Consider the following 9,256-nt stretch of genomic DNA (forward strand, 5'->3'; position numbering starts at 1 on the left):
AAACAGGAGTTCATGGTTAGCTCAGGATTAAAATCGAGTTACCTAGGTTATCGAATGAAAAGAAAATCAGTCTCAACAGTAAACGACATTATAAAGTGAGAGTGGTTTTCTTCATGGTCCGATCTTATGCAATACTCATTGCATAGGACGCCCCCACTCACATGTCTCCACATGTACAATTTAGTGATCACATTGTTTATATCATATACAAAAGTGAGCCGCATCCATAGTATCCCCAGGATAAGGTACTCAGCCTTATCCATGTACTATAGATCATTTTGACTATATACTTGAACTTGATCCACTCTTATGTCTCTACATATAGTTCAAGTAATCATACTATAGCCAGAGTATTCTTAGTTTATTGGATTTAGATTAATGATCGTAAAATTCACTTTATTCAATAACGATCTTTACTGAATAAACATCAATAATAACTTTATTGAAAATAGAGTATGTTTTTGTTTACAAACTATGAGTTTTTGGACATAAAACCCAAGGGTACATACCTGCCACTCAGAATCAGGGAGGTTGAGGAGGTTGGCAACAGCAGCAAGGCAAGCAATTACCCATGCCATTGAGGCTATGATGGCTGAGGAACTCGCCACTGTGGTAACAGGTACGCTACCCATCTTGGGCATTTAGCGTTCACTCTATGTGACTCTGGCTCTACACACTCTTTTATTTCTCTTGGATTTGCTAAGCAAGCATTGTTCAGATTAAAAACTCTAGAGGATGTACTTTTGGTATCCATATCGTCAGAGAAATTGCTAAAGGTAATCCATAGAGTGAAAGCTGACAGAGTAACGGTATATGGTCGGGAGTTTGAGGTCGTCTTGATTGTGCTAGTCATGGTGGACTTCGATATTATTTTGGGTATGGACTGCTTGTGTGTGAACCAAGTTGCCATTGATTGCAAGTTTCGAATGGTAACTTCAAACTTCTATCATGGGAGAGCTTGATCTTCAAGGGGTTGTCAACTAGGGTGACTCTAAGGGTGATCTTTATGCTAAGAGCTAGAAAGATGATCCATGGTGGGGGAATGGACATTCCTAGCCAGTGTGATTGTTAATTGGGGAGTTTAAACCCACGGTACCCTCAAATTCAGTGGTTAGAGAGTTCAAAGACGTTTTTCCTAAAGACCTACCTGAGATGCCTCCTAGTAGAGAAGTTGATTTTGGAATTGACCTGGAACTAGGAACAACATCAATATCTAAGGAACCATACAGGATGGCACCCGCTGGACTTAGAACGAAAGGAGCAGATTCAGGAGCTCTTTGGAAAGGTTAGGACCTTATGCCTGTATATAGACTATCGAGAGATGAACAAGGTCAATATAAAAAACAAGTATCCTTTTTCAAGAATAGATGACTTGTTTGATCAGCTGCAAGGGTCGTCTGTGTTCTCCAAGATAGATACGAGGTTCGTGTACCATCAATTGAGGATTAGAGAAGAGGACATCCCTAAGACAGCTTTCAAAAGTTGCTACAGACATTATGAGTTCATAGTTATGTCTTTCGACCTCACCAATGCCCCCGTAGTTTTTATGAAGCTTATGAATAAGGTATTCAAGTATTACCTCAATTCCTTTGTGATTGTGTTCATTGATGATTTATTGGAGTATTCCAGAACTAAAGCAGAGCATAAAGGTTACCTGCGAATAGTTCTGACTATGTTGAGAACTCACCAGTTCTATGCGAAGTTTTCTAAGTCTGAGTTTTGGGGGTGGGAAGTATCATTTTAGGACATGTGGTCTTAAGAGAGGGAATTACTGTGGATCTAGCTAAGATTGAAGCTATCATGAGATGGCCTAGACCGACAACTGTGACAGAGGTAAGAAGCTTTTTTTGCTTGTCTAGCTACTATAGGAGGTTTTTCCAAGACTTTTAAAAAATATCGGTAGCAATGACTCAGTTGACCAAAAAGGGGAAGCCCTTTGTGTGGACTTCAGCTTGTGAAGAGAGCTTCCAAGAGTTGAAAAGGAGGTTGGTGACTACACCAGTCCTCACAACGCCCGATGGACACATGCAACCTTATTGTGTATGGTGACGCCGCAACGAAGGACTTGGGTTGTGTGCTTATGCGTGCCTATGGAGAGAAAATTTCAGATAAAACAATTGTTGCACTCCAAAGTTTGACCATGTGATGGCTACTTATAGAAGAAGTTATGGATCTATCAATACTCTTCGTTGATGAACTGATGGGCTCGCTTCAAGCTCATGAGTCAAGAATCAATAGATCATCATAAAGGAATAAAAAAAAAAGACACTACAAGTGAAAGAGATAGCCAACAATGAAAACAATGAAAGAGAAAATATTTGTTTAGCAAGTAGAAGTCGTGGAAGAGGAGAATTTCGCAGTTTCCATGGTAGTCGTGGTAACAGGTAGATGGAGAAATGATGGAGAAAGACAATTCAATGAGCAAAGTAACATAAGGAATGTCATACAATGTTACCATTGCAGAAGATATGGGCACATAAAAGCTGATTGTTGGTATAAAGATCAACAAATGAATTTTACAGCAGAAAATGAAGAAAAAGAAGGGCTTTTTATGGTGTTTATTGATATTAATAAAAAAAAAACATGAGTTATGGTTTGTTGATAGCGGATGCTCGAACCATATGAAAGGTACAAAATTTTTATTCCAAGAGCTTGATGAAATGCGAAGAATTAAAGTGCAACTTGGAAATAGACGAGAGATGCAAGTTAAGGGAAAAGGCAGAGTGAAAGTCGTAACTAGTCACGGTAAGATAAAACTATTAGATAATGTTCAATTTGTGCTAGGTATAAGGTACAATTTATTGAGTGTTGGACAATTGATGACCAGAAGATATTCCATTGTATTTGATGACAACACATGTGTCATTACAAATAAGAAATCAGGCCATAAAGTTCAAATTGTCAGGACTTTAAATAAGATGTTTCCACTAGATGTTTCTGATATGTAGGATTTTGCTCTTGTTGCTAGCACAAAAGATAACTCGTTATTATGACATCTTAGATATGGGCATCTTCATATGAAGGGCCTGAAAATACTCAAGGATAAAGGTATGTCTTTTGGATTACCATGAATTGATTCAATTAGTTTATGTGAAGGATGTATTTATGACAAGCAAACTAGAAAGTCCTTTTCGGTTGGAAAAGCTAAAAGAGCTTCAAACTATCTACAACTAATTTAGCCAATTCAAACAAAGTCTGTGGGTGGGAGTATATACTTTTTACTATTTATTGATGACGATAGTCTCATGAGCTGAGTTTACTTCCTACCACATAAGTAAAAAACTTTTCAGAAGTTCTAGAATTTTAAAGCTACGGTGGAGAACCAAAGTGGCTGCCACATTAAAGTTCTTTGCACAAATAGAAGTAGCAAGTGGCAGAAAGCCATGATAGAAGAGATGCATTCAATTAAGAAAAATGGAACATGGGAGATGATTGACCTACCAAACAAAAAAAAAATGCAATCAACTTAAAATTGATGTTCAAGACAAATTTTGCACCAAATGGAAGCATTCAAAAGCATAAGGCTCATCTTGTAGCAAAAGGGTCTGTACAACAAGGTATACATTTTGAAGAAACTTTCTTTCCATTAGCTCATTTTGAAACGGTAAGAACTGTTCTAGCATTCAGGAGAATTGCGGTGGCCTGTTTATCAGTTTGATGTCAAGTCAGCATTTCTTAATGGAGAATTGCAAGAAGAGGTAAATGTAGCACAACCAAAGGTATTCATAAAGAAAAATAAAGAAACAAACGTATACAAATTGAGAAAGACATTATACATAAAGAAGGCCCCTCGAGCTTGGTATAGCAAGATTGATGAGTATTTTCAAGAAAAAGGATACATGAGAAGTGAGAATGAGCCTACTTTTTATTTGAAGAAGGAAGGTAAAAGTGATTTCATCATTATTTGTCTATACATTGATGATATCATTTATACTAGCTCTTCTAACTCTCTTTTGGATAAATTTTAAGTTTCAAATGATGAGTGAATTTGAGATGTCCGATATGTGTTTATTACACTATTTTCTTGGTCTTGAAGTATATCAAGTTGAAGAAGTAAATTTAGTATGCTTAAGTGTAAACTTGCAGCTACACCCATGAATATTAATAAGAAATTACAACATAAGGATGAATCATAAATGACAGACGTTAGAAGGTTTAGAAGCTTGGTTGGCGGACTAATTTTTTTTAACCCACACATGACCTGACATTGCATTTCTTGTTGGTATTAGTTCTAGGTTTATTGAACATCCTTCAAAGGATCATATGGAGAAGTAAAAAGGGTCTTACGTTATGTTGCCGGAACTATGGAGTATGAAATTTGATATTCTAAATCTTGTAATTTCAAATTATATGGGTTCACTAATAGCGATTGGGAAAGATCATTAGATGATAGACGAAACATTTCAACCAATGTTTTCACTTTTGGATCAAAAGTGATCACTTGGACCTCAAAGATGCAAGCAACAGCGGCGTTGTTAACATCAGAAGCAGAATATGTTGCAACAACTTCAGTAGCGTGTCAAGCCATTTGTCTAAGAAGAGTGTTAGCTAATCTTGAACAAGAGAAAAAATGGGTAGTAGAGATATTTTGTGACAACAAAGCAACTATTTCAATGACAAAGAACTCGGTATTTCACTGCATAACAAAACATATTGAACTTTGACATCATTATATTCGTGATCTTGTTGCAAATGAACAAATTGTCTTAGAGTATTGTTACATTAATGAATTGTCATGCTTACTAAGGCTTTCTCAAAAGAAAAGTTATGGTACTTCAGCAATTACTTGGCATCTACAACTTTGAATCAAGACAGAGTATTGAAATATGATTCAAAGTTCTGACCAAATTTTGACGAAGGGTTAGTAGATTCCTAAACTTGTGAATTTATTTATGGTCAATTATTTAATAGGATTTTCATAATTTTGTATTTTTAGTCACTGTGTAGGCTGGTATATATTGGAACTTTGTAACTCTTTAGAGATCGAGTGAGTAAACAATAATAAAGTATTTGCAGATCTATTCTATCTTTTGCTATTTCTTTCAATATTCTTTTTTCAATGGAGCTTTCTCTTGGGCTGATTCTATATCATCAAGCATATAATGTCTCCCACATACCATGTCATATCATACACGTATCATATCATAAAGCATATCACGATATGTGTCGCATCGTCAAATGTATTGTACCATAACATATATCATATCATTCACATATCATATCATAACATAAATCATATTATTCACATATTATATCTCAAACACATCGTCAAACGCATCTCATCATAACATAATTATATCATTCGCATATCATATCGTAACATATATCATCACATATCATATTTAAACATATCATCAAATACATTACATCATAACATATATCATAAACTTTTCACACATATCAAGTATATGACATGTGTAGAGCACGTCTCCCTGGATACTTGAGCTAGTGTTGCCAATTTATCCTTAATGAAACTTTGATTTTGTACTTTATATTCAAGTCAACTTAGGTAAACCCATGACATCAATTTCAAGTTCAATTCTCTACATTTTATAATGATTTGTGTTAGACTCCATACATACATCAGAACCGTAGAGCTTTGAAATATTATATATGTTCTTATTTTTATTAAAGATTTCATTTTCCTCTTATATGAAAGAATATGATAGAATAGGATGGATTTATTTAAGTTTCTCTACTTTCTTACCATCTCATATTTCAAAACCATTCCTTCTTTCTCCATGACCTATCCTCGGTAATTCTTATTATTAGAAATGGAGTTTGTCTCCAAGAACATGTAAAAAAATTTGTGAAAAAAATAGTTTAATCATCTCTAAATCTTCTATTTTCTTTCTCCTATGTTTTTTTCTAATTCTATTCACACTTATTAAACATTTTTTTTTTTTTTTTGTAACATAACATGATAACTAAAATTTAAATAATTGCAAGAACATGGCTTCTGTGATCTAGCTCTTTACTTTTGTGATTCTATTTCTTTCTTGTTAAGTATGCATAAAAGCCATTTTCCTTTTTCTCATCATAAGTACATCAGCTAGCTTTGCTTTACGGTTTTTTCTTTTTTTCTTTTCTTTTGTTGCTGCTGCAAGAGTGGGGCATCTTTGATCAGCCAAATCTACCAGTTTTATTTTTTGTTTTTTTTTTACTAGAATTGCTAAAAGTAGTTCTGAGACATTCTGAAATTAGTTACCCTTTTATTATTATTATTTGTTTTTATTGTTGTTACCATTATTATAGTGATTTATTACCTATTTTTTAAACTCAAATTTAAAATTCATAAATTACTTGGAACAGGAATTAAGTTAAAGAAGAGATAAAAATAAAAATATATACTACCAGTGTGAGATTCATGTGATAAATGCAGTCTTTTGTTAAAAAAAAAAAAAAAAAAAACTGTATAGAAAGAGGTATTTTTGTCCAAAACAGCAAAATATAAGTTACATCAAGTCCATGAAATGTACCAATCAAACTGGTCGGCATCCATACGTCGCTTCCTTAAATTAGGTGACTTTATGGTCTTGTGGGAGAGTATACCAACTAAGCTTCCATGGATGGTGTTTAGATTAGCGGACACTATACTCTCCCATCATAACTTTATGAGGTAGTGCCTCTCAACTAAGACATTGGTCATTATGCCATAGAGACAAAGCAAACTACCTAAATCATAGAATGGTGGGATAACCTACACAGACCCTAAAATTTTGTCCAAAGATCGTTTGATATTTTGAGACCTTCCTAGAAGCTCAGATAGTTGTAGAACTAGGACCGGACTTTCTAGAACTCAGAGTAAAGTTCATGGAAACCTAGTAGATTAAAGATGGGATGAGAGTCTACAAGTAGTTGATTATTGAGTATTTTTATACTCACTCCTTTTTTCTCTTTCTTTTCTTAGGTGGTCACACGTTGTCGGTCGAGGTGAGAGAGTGCTCATGTCACGATCTCATTTTTGAGGTTTTGAATCCCGAATAATAACTAAAAAGACGAAGATAAATGAAAATAAAAAAAAAGTAAGATAGAATAAAATATGTAAAGACGACAAAGTTTAAATCAAATAAGACAACACAAAATTAAGTACAAAATAAAATATAGTTATAAGAAGATGGTGTTCAAATTTATTAAAAATGGGGAAAATGGGTTTGGGATGCAATTACAAAACAAAATACAAATGACTCAAATACAAAATTGACTGACGTTCTAGAACAATCCCCTCTGTAGCCACATAGTTCTCAATTGCTCCTTCATTTTGGTGGGCAGCCTGTGAACACTTGAAAAAGAAAGGGGAAACGGATGAGTATAAAAATACTCGATAAGCAACCTACTTGATGATCTTATCGCATCCTTAACCTAGTAGGTATCCCTGGGCTTTACTCTAGACTCTAGGAAGTTCAAGCGTAGCCTCTACTGCTACCTAAGCATATGGGGCGTCTTGAATTTTTGGGCAGTACTTTAGTTGCTCGTGGACCATTCTGGATTTGGAGGAGGTGATTTGCCCTTTTTCAACTTGTGGATTGACCGAGCGAAAAGTCTCATCTCTAGAGTGAACTACTCTTTTCTTATTTGACTTAGGGTAGTTTGCTTAGCGTATGCAGCAATAACCAATATTCGATGTTGAAGCGCTACCTCGACGAACTCTCTCTATTAGGTAGGGACAACGTTATGAATGCTAGTCTGCCTATTATTCATAGGAGGTTAGCTAGTGAACTCATCCCACAGGCCATGTAGTCGCCTAAGTTGGGGGCATGACCCCCTCCTCCCATATGTGTCAGCTCCACTAGCTACCCACATTAAACACCCTCCCACAAGATGGATCCATCGTGCATGATAAACATTGAATACCCACGTGATCAACACTCTTCCATAGGATGGATCTACTATGTAGAGTAATCAAAAAAAATTATCAAGTCACATGTCCCTAACCGACCTCACGCCCAATGCAATAGTATCGTACTAGAGTTGAAAGGGAAGTAAAGCTTTGCGGACACTATATCGGCTACTTGGCCTAGAAAGCTACATTTATCATTCTTGGATACCAAGAAGGTCTACTGGGTTTTTAAGGGCATTTAGGCGGGTTAAATCTAATCTCTTATTTCCAAGACGTTTTGATTGGCTCTTCGAGCTAAGCCAATCTCTGGGTGCACACAGGTCTAAACCTATGATTGCTCATTATCTTGGGGGTGCAAGGTCTACTGAAAATATATTAGCCTAGTTCAACATGTAGACCGCACTAGTTGTAGTGTCCTAATCTTAATTGAGTTCTCTTAGTGCCCTAATCTTATATAAGTTCTCTTAGTGCCCTAATCTTATATGAGTTCTCTCATGCATTCTTTGCTAGAGAGATATTCCTATTGATCACTTAAGCATGCAATCCATAATTTAAACTACAACTTAGTCATATATGGGAATTGAGGAGGTTTATTGGACTCCTAGGTGGCTTAACTTAGACTTCTAGTTTTAGGTTGCCATGTTTTGACTCCATAAGTCTTTCTTAGTCTAGGAATACTAGGGTCTAGACCTCTGACTCTCACTCGCTATCCTAAGGTGCTCAGTCTATTGGAGGTGTCTTGATCTAGGTCATCATCTAGCTAACCTAATTCTAACACCCTATCTCTGTGTAGATAAATATGCTTTACAAGTAGACACACAGTCAAACTGAGTGTAACAACCCTAAATTTCCACATACTCGGAGTCGCTACTAACGTCTCATGCTCATCTATAATGCGAAATATAACTCTTACATGAACATAATTTATAACGTAAACTTCAAAAAACGTTTAAAACAACTTCTTCTCTAGAAAACACAGTCATGGTCTTACGTGTTTAAATACAAAATACTAACATTTAGAGAAAATAAAAACAAATACAAAATAACTTAAAACAATGGTATGCAAAACAACCTATTCTAACTTAAAACTAAGAATTTAAATATGAGTCTACCCTATGCACGTGCCACAGCCTCTACTCGCGATGTCAACGTCCTCCGTACAAGTGTGCCTTGCCTTTACTTGAAAAAACTGATGTGGCACACGGCCTGAGTATTTCAAAGAATACTCAGTAAGTGGCCCCACTATAGGGGCCATGCAAATGCAAACACATGCAATCATGATTTAGGGACCTATCTCTAATCATCTTAGGGGTGGCCTCCAGTCTCGGACAAATTGGATGTGTAGTACTTCCCTACACACGACTCACACGTGCGAGTGTGAGTCCCCAGGGCGCTCGCACACCCCCTGGACCCTCT

This window comes from Cucurbita pepo, chromosome LG10, assembly GCF_002806865.2.
Source record: "Cucurbita pepo subsp. pepo cultivar mu-cu-16 chromosome LG10, ASM280686v2, whole genome shotgun sequence".
NCBI lineage: Eukaryota > Viridiplantae > Streptophyta > Magnoliopsida > Cucurbitales > Cucurbitaceae > Cucurbita > Cucurbita pepo.